The sequence below is a fragment of the Myodes glareolus genome, chromosome 15 (genome assembly GCF_982192425.1).
Source record: "Myodes glareolus chromosome 15, mMyoGla1.1, whole genome shotgun sequence".
In the NCBI taxonomy this organism is placed as follows: domain Eukaryota; kingdom Metazoa; phylum Chordata; class Mammalia; order Rodentia; family Cricetidae; genus Myodes; species Myodes glareolus.
In genome coordinates this window covers 61,753,708-61,773,004 of record NC_142040.1, presented here as the reverse complement: position 1 = coordinate 61,773,004, position 19,297 = coordinate 61,753,708, and the positions used below count along the sequence as shown (strand labels likewise).

General features: G+C 35.0%; 1 protein-coding gene across 1 annotated transcript in view; it reads right to left on the bottom strand.

Moving 5' to 3' along the window:
- Cdh12 (cadherin 12) overlaps window positions 1–19,297 on the bottom strand; it is a 911,264-nt gene that overhangs the window by 588,542 nt on the left and 303,425 nt on the right. The window contains exon 2 of the mRNA XM_085676604.2: window positions 10,624–10,718. The gene's annotated coding sequence lies outside the window, so the exon portion shown is untranslated. The remainder of the gene's footprint in view (window positions 1–10,623; window positions 10,719–19,297) is intronic.

Sequence of the window (19,297 nt, the reverse complement as noted above, 5' to 3'; positions counted from 1 at the left end):
GAATGGATAAAGAAAGTGTGGCACATATACACATTAGAGTTCTACTTAGCAGTAAAAAACAATGGCATCTTGAAATATGCATGGAAAAGGTTGGAAATAGAAAACACTACCCTGAGTGAGATAACCCAGACCCAAAAAGATGAATATGGTATGTACTCACTCAGTGGATTCTAGCTATAAACAAAAGACATTGAGCCTATAGTACATGATCCTAGAGAATCTAAATAATAAAGAAAAACATATATAGATCCTCCTGGAAATTAAAAGCAGACAAGATTGCCGGGAAAAAGTTGGGAGCATGGGGGTGGGGGTAGGATGGGGGAAGGGAAGAGGGGGAGAAAGAAGGGAGAAGGGGAGGATTGGGGGAGTGGAATGGTTGAGATTGAGGAAGGGTGGATATGGGAGCGGGGAAGAAGATACCTTAATTAAGAGAGCCATTTTAGGGTTGTCAAGAGACTTGGCTCTAGTGGGGTTCCCAGGTGTCCAAGGAGATGTTCCCAGCTAGGTCCTTGCACGGTAGAGCAGAGGGTACCTGAACTGGCCTTCTCCCATAGCCACACTGATGAATATCTTGAATATCACCATAGAACCTTCATCCAACAATGGATGGAGATAGAGACAGAGGCCCACATTGGAGGACTGAACTGAGCTCCGAAGTCCAGTTGAAGAGCAGAAAGAGGGAGAAGATGAGCAAGGAAGTCAGGACCGTGAGGGATGTGTCTACCCACTGAGACAGTGTGACTGATCTAAGTGGAGCTCACCAAGGCCAGCTGGACTGGGACTGAAAAAGCATGTGTTTAAGCCGGACTCTCTGAATGTGGCTGACAATGGGGGCTGACCGAGAAGCTAATAATGATGGCACTAGGATTTGATTCTACCGCATGTACTGGCTTTTTGGGATCCTAGTCTGTTTGGATGCTCACCTTCCTAGGCCTGGATAAAGAGGGGAGGGCCTTGGACTTTCCACAGGGCAGGGTACCATGCCCTCTCTTAAGATTGGAGGGGGAGGGAGAGCTAGGGAGTGGAAGGGAAATGGAAGGATGGAAGGAAGTGGAGGTTTTGAATGCTATTATATATAAAGCAAAAAAATAAAGAAAAAAACTGAAAAAAAAGAATTAAAGATACACCCATTCCCACTGTTAGGTGGCCTACAAGACCACCAAGGTAGCAGCTGTAACACACACAGGGAGGACCTGCTGCAGAATCATTGGGCAACATGCTTGTGTCTTCAGTCCCTCTGAGTCCATATTAACCTTGCTTAGTTGATTTAGTAGGCCACGTTCTTTCTTCTGGTGCAGATTCCTTTCTAATTGTGGTGGCAAAAATTTGTAATCACAAAAACTCAGTGGTTATGCCGTAGAGAGAATGATGAAAAACTGAAATTGAGTTTTCCCTGAGTATCATATTAGCGTAATATCTCTTTGGTCATCAAAATGTGTGTTAGCATCTGGAGATGGAAGGCTATGAATAGTTATATCACTATTTACTTTAAAATGTTGCAGAAGAACAAAATACATCTTTCCAGAAATCCCTTACAAGCTTATTCCTTGGAATTGGTTAAGCCCACCCATAGCTTTCTTATCAAACTTATTCTCACTATTATAACATCACTGCCCACATCAATATAAACAACCTAGTCTATGCCGACTGTTTTTCTGTCTGATCTCTTTATATCTTCATCAGCACTTAACCCAGACAGAATAATCTTTTCTGCACTTTGTTTCATCATTCAAGCTTGCTCTCCTTCACTGACCACTTTCTTTGGCTTATTTTCTTTCTTCCTACTCCCTCAGACCTTTCCAGAAAGATGCCCCAGTGCCTTGTCTGCTAACGTTTCATTTCTAACAAAGTCATATGACCAGCTGCTCAGATCATAGCTTTGTGCCAGGGCTTCAGTCCATGCTGCCGTTTCACAGGTGTGTGATCTTGGAGAGAATGTTCCTGTGTCTCTTACATTCACCTTCCTCATCTGCAAATGAGTATAATATTAAGAGAACCTTTCTTGCATGGGTCCGAAGTGGATTTTTTTAATGAATTAATATCTGTTGATAGCATAAAATAGTGTGTGACATGTACAGCATATTGTTTGATAAGTGAATGAATTAAGGCCAATTAGATATTATTCATATAAGAGACTCCATCCTTGAATTGTTAGGACTATGACGCAGTGCCTAGTCAACATTTTTATTACATATTTAAAGATAAAGCACCCTCAGTCTGTAAAAAAAGGGGAGGGGGCTTCCAGTTCACAACCAACCTCATTGTCATCATCAGATTGTCCTTTCTCTGTTTCCTTTCTTTTATTCATTAGACATCTCCTTGGTTCTAGATAGATTTCATTTATTACCTGCTAAATCAGCAATTCCTCAAGAGGAATGTTCCACTCCACATCTGTTTGCCTTCATTGTAATTGACAGGAGATAAATGGTTCTTGACTACCAAAATCCTTTTAATGATTTCCATATTTAGTCAAAAAAAGGCAATGCCCCTATATTCCTCTGAAAAGCACCATTGTCGATTAGACATCATCACCAACAGCCCTCTTTCATTGCTTCTAACCTCAGCGCTCTGATCTGTTTGCTGGCCTCTGTATATCAAAGGTGTTTCACACTGGTGACTGAAAACTCTATTTCCTTTTGGAATTTGTATTCTAAAAATCTTACCTTCCTTGTTTATTCATTTGTGTTGAGAAAATGCCATCTCTAGGACAATCTGTTGGCAAGTTGTGGGACAGATTTTTGATTGATGCTTGATATGGAATGGGTCAATCAACTACTGGCAAACAAACCCTTTTGTTCGTTTGTGTGGATACATGTGACAAGCAGGGCTCGTTTGTGCTCTCTGTTTCAGCCCCTACCTCCAGATCCTGTGCTACCTGAATCCCTGCCTAATTCAGCTTCCCTCAACTATGGATTATATTACGGTATGTAATTCAAATAAATACCTCCCTTCATAAATTGCTTTTGGTCATGGTGTTTTATCCTAACAATAGAAAGCAAACCAAGATACCTGTAAACTCTTCTCAAAGTTACTTTGTTGAGAAATTATTATCTAAATATATGTTCACTGTTTGAAATCTACAATATTATTTCCCCTTCCTTCTGCATTTACAGAATTTTCCTGGCAGTACAGAGACATATTTTTGTAAGGCATTTTCAACAATTTTTAAACCATAAAGTATTTTATTGACAGAAGTACCAGTTTTGTTTATTTTCTTGTGTTTCTTTGAAGCCTGTTTTGGAACTAGCTCTTGTAGACCAGGCTGGCCTCAAACTCATGGAGATCTGCCTGCCTCTGCCTGTCAAGGATGTCATTAAAGGCATGTACCATCACTGCTGGGCTGAGGTTGTGTTTTAATTACGATGTTTATTCATTCCATTTTCTTTCCCAAGTACTCCAATGTGCTCCTTCCCTTTCTCCTTCAAATTGTCCTGTTTTTCATCAACTGTTATTACACGTACATGTCTATTTATAGATACATCTGCATTCCCAACTATAATCTATTAAGTCTATATACTACAGTTCATGTATTGGAATGATTGTCTTTAATAATTTATCCATAGCTTAGAAAATAATCAATGCCACATCTCATAAAAGATTATAATAAAAAACTCTTGAGTAATTTAATCCATTGGCTGTAATTAATGGTTTATTGTCATGAGTTTGGATATTTTCTATAAAATGGTAGAAAATACAAAGAAATCATCCAGGAGAGGTTATTGTTTGCTAGTATGTCACTAACATCTTTAAGACATTCAAATTATGAAAAAAATTTAAATGACAATAATGTAATGGAAGTTCTTAGCAGTGCTGGTGTGGAAAATGTATGAGTGTCTGGATTCAAAATATGCTGCATGCACTTGTAAAAATTTAAAGAATTAAAGAAATAATACCAAGATAGTAGAGATGAAGATATATATAATTTAAATAAAGATTATCTATGCTGTGATTTCATTGTTCAACTCTTTATTTACCTTAAATTTATGGATAATATTAATGAAATACAACCTAATGTTTTAATGCATGTATACCTTACAAAATGAGTAAATAATGTCAGTTTTTCCCATGTAATAATTATTTAAATGTGGTCACGGAGAAAGGTGATTTTTTCCTGTCTAATGGCAGTCTATTATTTGTCAGAAGATTCTGGGACCCCACACTTACAATTTAATGACAGATACAACCAATAAGCCAATTTCCCGATTCTTAGTCCAAATATAAACCACAAATTTGTTTATTTTTTCTTAATATCCATCTTTGTTTTATTATTTCACCTAGTCTTTTGAATGCTGACTAATAAATACATGCTTGTTAGAAAACAGAGAAAGATGCAATATGTACAAGGCTACCAAGAGATTAGTTGAGAATTTTATCAACCTAAGAATGCATAATCATTATCCCATAGAAAAGAAGAGCAGTAGTAAAAACGGCCAATGAACTAGAGTTTATCCTTCTCCGCTCAAACTGGATAGTTATTTGGGTCCCACATGGGCGATTTAATGGCTGAATACCTTATAAAGAGTGTGGGTGTCACCTAAATGAACATAAATGGCATTTTCTTCATTCTGATACTAAAGAAAGGGCTGTATGACTTTCTGAAAGCAAGATCAGAACATTGTAAATTATAAACATGAAATAAATTCCATCAAATATATAAAAATATTTGCCAATAATGATCATTTACCCCACTCTAATAGGTAAGTATTGGCATAAGAAATCATGGCCAAGGGACCTTTGGTATTAAATTAGGGAGTCTGAAACAAAATTTCCTTATATACTGACAAATAGTTTCAAAATTCTCATCAAAAAGGTTCACATTATTTTTCATGATTATCCTTTTACTTTTATATAATTAGGAAATTCAATGAACTTGATTTAAAGGGATACTGGAAAAATTAACAGATTGTTATATTTAAAACATTTCAAATTTGATTAAGGTTTTTACCCTCAGAATAAAGTAAAACTTCTCCTCTGTGTAGGAATTACTCATTTGCATCCACAGACGTTTGATTAGAATAATTTTTCAAATATAAACAATTAGTAACAGATCATTTATTTACTAAATGTTATAAGAGAGGAGCAGCTGCCTGAATCACCATCCTTGGAATACTCCTGAGTTAAAGTTTGCTTGTGAAATCTCACTATTTAAAAATATCCTGTCATTCAAACATAAGGATCTATGAGGACTAGGTAGCTTTAAGGTCATTTTCTGTATAATGTCTTGGAAGAAATGTATTCTATCTAACAAATTATTAACATTTCTCTATGGTTTAGATAGGTTTACCAGAAATGTTCTTTGTTACTCATTCAATTTAATTTAGTATGTAGGAGGTCTCTTTTTAATCAACTTTAAAATCATGTTCTGCTGACTTGCAAATCAGGAGGTCAATGCTAATTGAGAGGAGGCATAACAACTCTGACACCTTCTCTCCCTGCACAAAAAGTGCTGCTCTGTGTGTTGTGATACTTGGCTTCTCCATATTGCATTACAGGGTTAAGAAGATGAATGTTCATTGCTTTTAATCCTCACCATGATTTATGAGTCTCTTGATATCCTTTCCCTAGAGCAGATACAACTGTGCAGTTGTTCTGCCTGCTGCTTAAATTACACAGACATCTGCAAAGTAAATTATGGATTGTTGTTCCATAGACCATAACCGAGCATTCTCTTCATCTTGCCTGCAGTATTTTTTTTATTAGAACAAAGAGTCTCTATACTCACTGCTTCTGTACTGAGGGAATGCTAGCTATCCAGAATGATAGAACTATGTCTTGTACAGAGATTTGATATATAATATTAAAGCTGCATAATATATGAGAAGGGCAATTTTAATAATATCAGAAAAGCAAAGACTACATTTTTTATTCCTCTCTTTTATCTTTATTGAAAGGATAGTATCTTAAGGCATGCATAGGACAGTGATATTTAGAAGCAATTGAAATATGTTCCATGGAGTAAAATCCATGCAAATGACCCTTGGTTGGTCAGTCGTGTATATTTTAATGTCACAGTGTGTCCTAGAATACTTAAAATTAAAAAATGAACAAATAAATAGAGAAGAAAATTTGTGTACAGCGGGAGAATCATTGTAGAATGTTCCCCTGCTGATATTTCTCACAGTGAACTTCCTCTAGCAGTTCTGGGAATGTGGACTCTTGGTAAAGAATGGGAGCATCTTTCTTTTGAATAAAAACTCTGACAGAGGTCAGCTTGAAATAATCAGTTGATTCTGTATTCCCTTTTCTTTTCTGTACTAGTTAATGCAGGGGGAGGACAAATCATAAATCCCAATGACAAGATCATTGTAAAATCCTAATAAGGCATGTCTAAAGTTATTAACCTTTGACAATCTCTCTCCATTTATTTTCTTTACTTCTGTTAATTGCAACCCCCAAAAGAATTCTGTCTGAAGAGGCTGTACTAACCATTTGCCAGTTGATCTCTATTTGCTCCTTAAAAAATTACATTGAAAATTAAGGTTCTGTGAATTATTTTGTGAGACCCAGTTGTCAGTTCTGCAGGGTTCTGTAGGCATTGAAAGCAGAAATTTTCTTCCAACTCCAGCTGAGCAGGCCTGCTGCTTTCTCTGTCTCCATCAGCTCATGTGTTTCACCTCATCAGGAGCCCAGAGCTGGTGTTTCTTGAGGATCAGGACCTGTCAGTCAAACCAATCCTCTGAAGACTTATTTTTTTCTCTCTAATGATAGTCACCATATCTGGTTATTTCTCTTACTGTCAAGAGTTCATTTTGAAAACATTACTTTCTCCTAATGTTTGTTTCCTCATCATTAAAATACAAAAATATGCTTCAATCTCAAATAATTTTATTTAGGTAAAGTTTCATAAATATAAATATGCCTTCAGAAAAATAGACATCTTAACTACCAAACAAGTACAAGCGATTTCCTTTAAAATGTGTGTGGGATGAACAGAAACAAAATTAAAATGGATCTCTAAAATATCAGAAACCTATATGTAAAACTATACTGCCAAACAATTATCTTAGTAACCTGCTCCCCCCTACTACCCCATATCCACAACCCCATTTAGGCATTTCTTTCTACATCCAAAAAAGGAATAGCAACAACAAAATATTGTCTTCTGCATAACAGAGCATCCAAGCATAACTCCTAAGTCAAATATTCTCATACATAATATCCAATTAATATGATAAATATCTAAATGGTTTAAAATTTAATAGGCAAATTTTTCCTATTTCCCATTTTTATTATGATCTACAATAAATATGGTTGCCTATAAGATGACAATATACATAGCCAAGAACTCCTAGGAACAATTATTTAGTGAGTTTTGAAACATGTTACAGAAGTTAAGATTCCTCCTGTTCTTCAGTAATTATTATAAGAAATAATCGAACTTCAATGGGCTTCAGAACCTTTGATATTTGAAACTAAAATAGTATAAATACAACATTCATACTAATAAAGACTATTTATATACCTATAACTTTATTATTTTTATAAATTATTTCATTATTTGATTTTAAGTAGGTTACTCTCAGTACTGCTTCCATATTTGAATGTTGTGAAAATATTAAGAAAACATTGTCAAAATATTCTCTTTGAATATCTTAAACAGTGGAAAATGCATTCTCATTAATGAGCATTAAATATTTTGATATCTGTATGTTTGTCTTTTATCATGTTTGGCTCAACTTGTTACAAATTCATTTTAAACACAGAATGAAACACAAGACCCTTGATAACATCGCATTTCTCTTCTTTAAATGGGGATAAAAAGACACATTCATATTTTTAATTGAGTCTGTGCATACTGTTCAGTTATAAAACACTTGCCTAGATCTGTGAGACCTTGGGAGAAATCTTTACCACTACAAGTAAATATTACTAGTTAGTTGAGAAGATTTAGCCTTAACAAATTCATTTTATATGATATAAAATATCTAGGTTGAAGTAATCATGAATTTTTAAGAGGAAATCTTGGCAATGACTTTCAAAAGTCAAATTTTCAAAGTCATGACAAGCTACTTCCTAAATAAAAATTTTAAATATTTGTTATAATTATCAACAGAAAAATATATGATCAAAGGAGACAGAGAAACACAAAACACTCCAGTTCATTTAAAACTTCATTTGGAAATTTCATCAGAATACTGCAGAATTTTTACTCAATTGACAGTAGGAACTACTTGATAATATTATAGAACTAGATTGAAGTCCACCATGATTTGAATATGTTTAATCTCACAAATTATTCACTTAAAACAAAGTCATCAGTTTTATACTTATCAAATATAGACATGCATAAAGAATTTTTACAAATACCATAGTAAGATCCCTAAAATGAGTCTAATGCCTTGCCTGCCTAACCTCTTTAACCTTTTTCTTCTGAGATTCTACTGTAATGGTCACTCTTAATTGATCACTGATCAGGAACAGAGAATACCAAGGCTGTTTTGACTGCATCTTAAGAATAGTGTCTATCATTACCAGATAGAAAGTTTCACAGAAGCAGTTTAATTGCTCTGTCCATGAAGGTTAATTGAGAGTTTAAATATCAGGGTGCACATTCCTGTCATCCACCAGGAAAAGCAGCTTGGAGTTGTCAGCAAAAACAGCAACTGAACCTGGCTGAGCCATAATAAAAACAAAAATAATAAATAAGAGAAAGTGTATTACTTCCTGTCTCCTTGTATAAAAACTCCTCCAGATGTTTTTTTTTTTCAAATTATATGAACTCTTTAATTAGTGGAGATTTTAAAGAAAGTAAACCTTTAAATAATCTTTGGAGATACAATTCAAAAAAATAAAGAGAAAAAATGTGACAAAATTACAAAGTATTTCAGAAAAGTTACCTAGACGTACTATAGTAGATATGATGGATATCAATTTAAAAGAGGACATTATAAATAATGTTTTCTAAAAATTAACAGATTTCCTGATATGTACAAGTATTACAAAGGCATATATAAATACCTATAGCAATAACAACAATGCACACATATTACATTTAGTGAACAAAGATGCATGTACAGTTTTTTTTTTAAGATTATAAACTGATTGGCCCATTAGGTCAGGCTACTTACTAGCTCTTACAACTTTTGTTACCGCATTATACTTATCTACATTAGCCACACGGCTCAGTACCTTTCTCAGCTGGGCAGGTTACATCCTGTATCTTCGGTGGTCTACGAAGGAGTGGCAGAGGGAGCTTCCTGTTTTTCCAGAATACTCCCAGTATCTTTGCTCCACCTCTACTTCCTGTCTGACTTTCCCGCCTATACTGCCTGCCTGGCCAATCAGCGTTTTATTAAAATATAATTGACAAAATACAGAAATTGAGCAGGATACCAGAAAATGGAAAGACCTCCCCTGCTCCTGGATTGGGGGAATCAACATAGTAAAAATGCCAATTCTACCAAAAGCAATCTATAGATTCAATGCAATCCCCATCAAAATTCCATGAAACTTCTTCACAGACCTTGAGAGAACAATAATCAAGTTTATATGGCAAAATAAAAAACCCACGATAGCCAAAACAATCTTAAACAATAAAGGAACTTCTGGAGGCATTACCATCCCTGACTTCAAACTCTATTACAGAGCTACAGTATTGAAAACAGCTTGGCATTGGCATAAGAACAGAGAAGTCGACCCATGGAATCGAAAAGAAGACCCGGATATTAACCCACAAACCTATGAACACCTAATTTTCGACAAGGGTGCTAAAGGTATACAATGGAAGAAAGAAAGCATCTTTAACAAATGGTGCTGGCATAACTGGATGTCAACCTGTAGAAGAATGAAAGTAGATCCATATCTATCACCATGCACAAAAATCAAGTCCAAATGGATTAAAGACATCAACATTAATCTTTCCACATTGAACCTGATAGAAGAGAAAGTGGGAAGTAGTCTACAAGATATAGGCACAGGAGGCCACTTCCTAAGTAAGACCCCAGTAGCACAGACAATAAGAGAATCAATGAATAAATGGGACCTACTGAAACTGAGAAGCTTCTGTAAAGCAAACGACACTGTCAGTAAGACAAAAAGGCTGCCTTCTGACTGGGAGAAGATCTTCACCAACCCCTTATCAGACAAAGGTCTGATCTCCAAAATATACAAAGAACTCAAGAAACTAGACACTAAAACTCTAATTAACCCAATTCAAAAATGGGGTACTGAACTGAACAGAGAATTCACAACAGATGAACTTCGAATGGCCAGAAGACACTTAAGGTCAAGCACAAACTCCTTCAGATGTTTCCTATCAAAGTGAGACATAAGAACATGTGACTGAGCCAAACTATGAAAGGATAGAAACAGTATCAAAAAACAAGGGGTAGAAAAGGAAATCTATTCTTTCTTGGTTTTAGTTTTGGTTTTTATTAAGAGAAAAAACCCACCAGGTTTAAATTTAAAATGTCTGAGGAAAGCTCAATAAAGTCCTTGAAAAGAGAAATGATTACATCTGCTTCATGATTTTATAATCCAGAATAACCTTTTATAAATATACAAAATTTGTAATATTCCAATTTAGGAAAAAATAAATATTTTAATGTGTTATATTGAATTTGTTCTTTGAAGCATTTGTTTTGAGCTGCAAGGCACATATTCTTGATAAAACATTTCACATACCTTTAAAATGGCAACCATCCTTTTAATACTCCAGGCTTCTGTTGAGTTCCAACTTGATTAAAATCCGCAGAAAATGGGCCAGTCGGGTAACTGAACTAGAAGAGAAGCACACACAGAACGTGAAAGTCCCTTCAATGTTTATGAATTATACATTCTCTTCTAGTAAAATTTGCCAGTGTGAGACAGGAAGTTCATAGGGACCCAGGAGACAATGTAATAACTCTTGAACATCAGAATTTACTATTTTATAAGCATGTTATGGTGGTAGAATGGTCACAGCTTCTGATAGATTGCAACAAATGTAACTTTAGTAACAAATATTGAATCATTCTTTCATGTTTATCTTAATTCCAATTTTTTATACATGGAAATCATTTTATCTTTAGTCATTGAGTATCCCCAGCTTCCTACGGTGATATATATGACACTGATTTTACATTTCCAAAAGGCTGTTCAATCAATTAATTTATGAAAGTCTCTATAGTTGTAGCAAGCACAGGCTGGTACTTACAAATATAGTTCACTTCATTCTGAGATTAGAGCCATGAGTCTCCACACTCTGCTTTTCGGATATTAAAGGCATATTTGTTTATTTGTTTTCTTTTGTATGTGTTTGTTTTGATCATGCAGGGAATTGAGAAGGCAAACCCTCTAACACAGGTTTACGTCCCCAGGTTTACCTTCCAGACTTTTGACTTTAAGAATTGTGGGAGAACACACACCTCTTGGTTTAGGCCTCTCTTTTGTCTTAGTCATTGGTCACACACAAAAGAAATTATATATATTTAGCATATATTAAACAAAATATTTAATATACTGTTGATTGTGAATTTTTTGTGAATTTACATCTCTAGCTCTAATAGTAAATTCTCAGTTAATATGCAAATCATTATTAATTACCATAATAATAAAAAGATTTCCCCTGTTTTTAGAAGTTGAATTATTCTTTATTGACTACCAACACAATGAACATTTTTCTTCATAATCCATACTCAATTTGTTGATAAATATGAAAATAATTTATTGTGATTGTTATGATGATTAATAATATATTTTAATTTTATATATTAATTTATTAAAGTTTGTTTCACAAATAAAATCAAATAACTGTCTTTATCTTTTAGAGTAATAAAAGTGGAGAAAATATGGTCACCATAGAATTCATCAACTTCACAAAATACATTTTTTTTCTTAATGACTAATCAATAACATTTTCTACCAGCTGTCACATAATGAAATAATAAAAGTATAAGATAATCAATAAATAAATAAGAGAGGGTTTGAGTTCAATTCAATACTAAGATACAAATGTTTTCAGTAAAAATGTGACTGGGTAGAGCTGGGGAGAGTGCTTAGTAAGTAAAATAATTGCCTTATAACCAAAAATATATTATTTAATTCCTAGATCCATGTATAAAATCAGACATGGCAGTACATGCCTGCAATTTCAGTATTAGAGAATCAGAAATTGGTTAGTAAATGGAGTTCTCTGGCCTGACATCATTGACTACCTGGTGAGTTTCAGGCCTGTGGTTGTTTGTATGAGTACCGTCCTCCATAGGCTGGGTTATTTGAAAATGTGTCCTCAGGTAGAGCCACTGTTTGGGGAGACTTAGAAGGTGTAAATATGTTAATGGAAGTTTGTCACTCAGTTTGTCACTCACACAAAAACAAATGAACAAAAAACAAACAAAACAAATCAAAACTGCCCCAAGCATTAATCCAAGAATTCTGAGAAGAATAGTGGTGAGTGCAGACACACATGGCTGCCCAGAATGCAAAGAATAGCAGTTGACTGTGGGCTCAGTTCTAAACAAGTCATTTCCACTAATCGTTAAGCCATTGTTTCTGAGACTCAGAAAACATTGCCAAACAGTGAGCAGAAAGGTTATAAGGGCCAAGAGATAAGGCAAAGGGCTGTAAAATTCCATTCCCTAGTATCTGTTTAGCTCTTGTAATATCTAGTTCACAGCAACTACTGCTACCTATATCAGCCCCACAGAAGATGAGCCCCAATTCAATAGCCATTGCGCAGTTTGGGTCTCACTGGACCCTCTCTATGATAGCTGAACTTTCAGTTACTGATAGATTCAAGGATGTGGGAAGCATTACATTTAATTATGTACCTACCACAGAACCTACCAGACTCCAGTGAATAGTTCTAAATTCATAGCCACACGGTTGGCACTGGTTAAACTCAGTAGGTCATAGAGAAAAAAGAATAGACATAAAAATGAAAAGAAAAATGTGGAGACCATGTAGAATGGACAGGGTTCATAATAAATTGGGAGAAGATAGAAGGGGAGATGGTCTGTGTGCATTATAAGCATTGTGAAATAATCTTAATTTTAAAGCATTATTGCAGAGCATTTAAAAAATCTGTGAATAATGCAGAGACCTTATCACATTTTCAAATTGTCTTAAGGCAGAAAAAGAAATATAAAGTATAAGGAAAGAAAGAGACTCTGCACGAGTGTTAAGGCGCTCAGCACATTTGGAATTCAGTTAAAATTGGGAAGTAAAAGCAAACTACAATTACAAAGTGGTCACTGCATCATGAATGCTGAGATTAATATTTTAGAAAGACCATATGGTTATAATATATGCATGTTGGCAGAGGTTTCTGTCTTGCCCAGTTCATCAATAAGCACACAGAAACTATATTATTTGCAATACTATTTGGCAAAGAGCTTAAGTGTATTTCTAGCTAGCTCTTATATCCTAAACTAAACCATCTCCAATAATCTGTGCATCACCATGAGGTGGTGGCCTACCGGCAAAATTTTGGTGGGCTCCGGCGAAGGCATCTGTCTCCTGCAGGCGGCTGTATGGCTTCTACCTGATTCTGCTTACTCTCTCAATATATCTCTTTCAGCTTGGCTGTTAAGTCATTGCCCGAAGGCAGCTTCTTTATCAACCAATGGCAATAAAGCATGTTCACAGTATATATCACCTCCCACATCATATGCATATATGTATAACTTATATTTAATATAATGAGATATCTGGCAAGGAGGGATAATTAGGTTAAAATAATCATAATTATTTTATGATTAATATTATCATAATATTAATAATCTAAATAAAAATAGATTTATTTTACTACAGGTGTAAAGAGGTATATATCACTTAGTTTGAATTATTTATTACATTATATGTAGTTATTCCATATACTATTTTGTTGTCTGCTACTTAGATGACTTGAGCTTCATCAGATTCTTCTGGTAATAAGCAATCAATCTCACGTGCTTTTCTTCTTCCTTCATATTTTTCCAGAGAAAATTATTTGTAAATGGTAGTACTTTATCTTGGCAGGTGACTAATGTGAGAAATGGGGTGGTATATTTCATCCCCCATATGAGGCATTGCTATGTTATTATCCCTAATATGTTTATGGTAATTTACACTTGAGAGGAAGAAAAATTCATATGGGATTTTTCATACATATTCTCTGTTTGAGTTTTGAATTTTAGCTATGTTTGATACCTATTGATCAATTAAATGAGGAAAGAAAATATTCCCTATGGAGATTAATATTTTATCACATTGTTATTGAATGAGATTTATCTTATAAATATATTAGTTGCATTTTTAACCACAGGCATTTATTACTTCTCATTCTTTCATCTAAGATCATATAAACATATCCATTTTGTCTTATAGTAAGTCTAATGTTGAGTATATAAAAACTAATGTTTAATTTTAATGTAATGACTAAAAAATAAATAAGAGAACCATATTTTCAGAATATAGTTTTTGTTAGGATTAAATAAAATCTATAGACTAGATATGTAATGTATACCTTCAATCAACCACCAGACAAATTAAGAATGCTGATGTTCTATACAACAGTAAACTGATAGAAATCTTCATGAGTAAATACAAACATTAAATATTAGAATGATAAGCTCTGAGATGTAGACTCTCTCTTCCAATATCAGTATTGATTACCTAAGTAAACTTAAAAATTTATAATAAATATCTTCAGTTGTGTGAACAATATAGTTTGTCATCATGACTCCGTTGTCATTATATTGTGAGAAAGATTCAATTTGCTAATACACAAATGTCTAGTTGTGTCTACAGTCCAGGGAAACTTTATCTATATAAAGAAATACATTTAAGTCAGAGGATGTATATCAGTAAAATAGATGCTTGGCTTGCATATACAGAACTATGGTTCAATCCTCAACACCAGGTGAACTAATATATAATCTTAGCATTTAGGAGGCAGACACAAGGGATAAATAAATAAATAAATAGATAAATAAATAAAATTAAAAAATGGTATTTCCAGCCTAATTTGAAGGGTACATGTATTATTGAACTCTAAGCAAGGGAGCTTGACAAAACCACAGTGGATTTTTTTTCCAGTAGTAGAGTTATTTCTATGATGCCTAAGCACATCACAGAACTATACACACTGACAAGAAGTTATCGAGGAATTAATGTTGGAAGAGCAACATTTTCTATTAGTTATAAGGAACACTTATGCTGATATTTACTCAAGTCCCTTATTGTTCTATTAACTTTAACTTCCAGTTGATCATATCCTACAGCCACCCTAGAAACTCTGCATATAGGTAAGAGTTGTGGAGCTTGGTTCTCTTGTGGGATTCCTAGCAGTGGGATCAGAGACTGGCTCAGACGCTATTACTGGCTTTTGTAACCCTGCTCCTCCTACAGGGTCACCTTGCCCTGCCCAGTACTTGGGGAAGTCCTTCGCCTTAGTGAAACTTGATAGGCCTTGTTTTGTTGATATCCATGGAAGACTTTCCTTTTCCTGAGCACAAAGAGCTGATGACTCAAGTGGGGGATGGAAAAGATGGTGTTGCAGGGGAGGGACTGGGAGGAAAGGAGGGAGGAAAGACCATGACTTGGCTGAAAACAATTAAATACACTTTTAAAAAGTGTATGTGTGTGAGCTCTCAATTGAGGGATTGCCCAGATAAGATGGCATTTCTGTGAGAAATTGTCTTGACTCAGCCCAAAATGGTTGGTACCGTCACTCAACTGGTGATTCTGGGTTTTATAAAAAGGTAAATTAACCATGTGAGTAGATTAAGCATGAGCCAATAAGCAATATTCTTCCGTATTTTCCTTTCTAGGTTACTGTTTTGGTTTATGCTTTGATTTCCTTCAACGATGGAGTTACTTAGAAGTGCAACCCAATCCTTTTTGTTTGTTGGTTCCATTTTTGGGTATAAAAATCCAAAGACACTTCTCAGTGATTTTACCATATTACAGGAATATTTATAAAGTAATAATAATAATATATATTCTCAAAATCATATAACCACAAAGCTGCATAAAATTATAATTTAAATATCTTAAAGAATTTTAAGTGATACACTAAAATATAAAGGCTGAAACACAGTACTAGAGTATCATGAATTGGCTGACATGTGTATGATCTTATGACATGGCATAATCTTAAAACTAAATTTAACACTCCCATCTTATCATTTAGCATTTTCTTTGACAAAAAAAATCAAAATTCACTTCAATAACTTTCTTTTGCCTGATATGAGGTACATATTTGCTGCTGATAGGATCCCTACTCTTCATTACCAATCCAGAACTTATCTTCTGTCTACCAGTGTTGGGATTTTTAAAGACTGTAGAATTTTCAAAGATATATATTATGATACACACATACCACAACAGATGATCAAGGAGACAAAGAATGAGTACTTGTGACTTCAGTGATAGGTTTATGTATAAAGTTGATAAGAGATAATAGTGTCCTTAATTGCCAACTTAAGAGTCCAAAGTAACCCAAGAAGGACAGTTCATATTGGAATACTGACTAAAGTAGATTGGCTTGTCGGTGTGCATGGGGGCTGTGTGCAGTATTAGTTTGATGTAGGAAGTCCCCAGTTCACTGTGTGAAGCATTATTCTGTAGGCAGGTGGTCCTAGGCAGATAAGAAAGGTTGCTAAGCATGAACCTGTAAGGAAGCAAGAAGCAATCCCTGACAGCTCCCACTCCAAACCTCTGCTTGACTTCCTGCTCAGTTTTCTACACTGCAGTTTTATTTTTCTTACCCCAAACTGCTTTTAATTACAGTGTGTCACAACTACAGCAAGGAGACTAAAACATTGATGAGAATATTAAGACCCCTGAAATTATCCCTGATATCAATTGTCTTATACACTAAAATTCAACAGGGAGCTGTCTGGGAGAGAGGACCATGTGAAAGTTGTTGGGATACAAATAACCATCCCTTGCTTTTTCAACTTCCAGCTCTGACCCAGGTATGACCCTGTGACCAAAGAAAACTGCAGGCACAGGAGAAAGCCTTGAAGGAATGCTCTCCAGGACAATAAAGGATGCAAGGGCCAGAAAGTGCTGAAAGGAAGACCTCGATAGGGTGCTAAAAGATACTGTTTGTTTAAGCTCTGCTTGCAATGCTGTCCCTAGAAGCTAGATAAACAGTATATTAGCAGCAGTAAAAAAATAAAAAGAAAGTTGTTCATTCCTGAAATAAATCCGGAGCCGTGTGCCTTTTTCTACCATCACCCTTACCAGGAACTTCTGATTTCCTCTGCTGATTGACCATGACAAGAAAAATAGCCAGTCTGTGATATACTATTGCATAAGCATTACATACATAATTATTACATAATGATTATAGGTATAAATCCTTTAGCCCATTATATAAGTGGTGGTGAACCTTAGGTTATATATTAATAACCTGAAGTTCAGCCTGAATAAACACAGTGTCCATCTTGTCATTGATGGCTAATTAATTCAGATCATCAACTATTTATGTAAAATTGAACTGTTTTTCTTTTTACTATAACTAAGGTGTGTATGCTTGCTACTATTATTCTGGTGTATTTAAGCTTACCTTGTAGAACTATTTATTACTTCAGACACTGTAATTTCTACTAAGCACACATCATAAGTCAAGTTCTTCTACATTCTATCTGTGTTATTTCTGAAATTTAGATTTTTCTCTGTGCCTTCAAGAGAAGCTCTGGAGCTGGAGTTATCATCAATGCACCAAATAAGCACATCTCACATAGACTATCTTAATTTCACAAGTTCTTACTCTAAAATCACTTGAGTTGCTTCATTTCTTGTATTTGTGTCTTATTTTACATAGATTTTCTCCTCAACTTCTCTACCACAGCACAGACAAAATTCTTTCTTTAATTTTTGGCACTTTGGGGGTACCTAAGCTAGATAAGCAATAACAATCTGGAAGATAGTGTGGTTGGATCCCTCTCAAAAGTGTAGCCACCTTTCGGCTACACCTAATGTTCCTATGCTAGCAAGAACTTAAAGGGCCCCACTACAGTAACCTGAAAGGGTGGCAGGTGGAGGTATCATGACTTTGTTCAGTCCTCTTAATGGAAATCTAGTTTCTCTTGGCCAGAATTATTAAATCAGAGTTCTACCTCAAGACCCGAATAGAGACTTCACATTTTAAGTTGTCCAAGATTTCGTAAGCTATTGTACTATCTCTTAAGAAATACTCCATCTGGATCTGCCCAATTCCTTGCCAGAGGATCAGTTCTAAGTACAGTTGAAAGACTTAGAGTCATGTTAAAATGGTTGGAGTAATCATTTTTACTTTAATGAGACAATACACTTAAATCCCCAGAAACACTCCCCTCTATGCACTTAATTACAAACCACTGCTAACCTCTTTTCCTTCCTGAAATGATAGCTTTATGTGTTTCCACTTTATACCACCTCACAAATTAACCCAACCCCTAAGCATGCTTACTGGACGTTCTCATTCTCTCCAAAGAAACCCCCTGATGACTTTGCAGGTTTCTTGCCAACTTAACTCTGACCTTTTTTGATCAAAAGATACAAATATTTTCCTATATCTTTATTCCTTTTACCTATATTACACTTCTCAGCAGCTGTCAAGATTGATAACTAACCACCTTTTACTCCCTTCTTAACTTCTAGTGAAATGGCCCATGAGATTCCTTCGTGCTCACTTTAAAATTATTTTAGCAACATGACTTAAAACTTACTAAAGGAAATACAGATTGTTAAATCACTACCTACAGAATCTATAATTATTGCTCTCCACTCGTTACCCTATAAACCTGTACAGGCTTTTCCCAAAACGATTGTACTGATAATTTCCCAGTTGCAGAATTTACTTTAATCCAACCCCTTTTTATTGCACAAGTCTAGGAGAAGTAGTGAGTATAGCTAATCAACTTTACCAGCTGCTGTGCACTTTAGGATCTCTCATTATTTTTCAGGGTTGCAGAAAATCCGTCAAGGGTTTTCTGCAATACTGAAGACAACTCCTTCTGCCCTTAAAATTCATATTCATAATTCTCTTCTTGAAACCTCTTTCTTGGATTCATTTTTCTTCTTCCTTTTGAAGACTACCTAAGTGATACTATCACAACCTCTGAATTTTTTTTATGGAAATGCCAATGCATATATGTAAAAATTTAAATATTCTTTCCATGGGTACTTTCATGGCTTTGTAATTTCCCCATTCTCTACTTCCCAGTTGATATCTTCCGTCTGTCATCTTCTGAATGTTACAGTGGCAATTAATGTGTGACAGAGTCGATCAAAAACTCATTCTTTGCACACCGCTAAGGAAAGCAACTTTTTCCCTACAATGGCTTAGTTTTCTCTTTCCCTCTTGGTCTTTTCGCTCCCAGCTTATTTCCCAGATGTCAGGCAT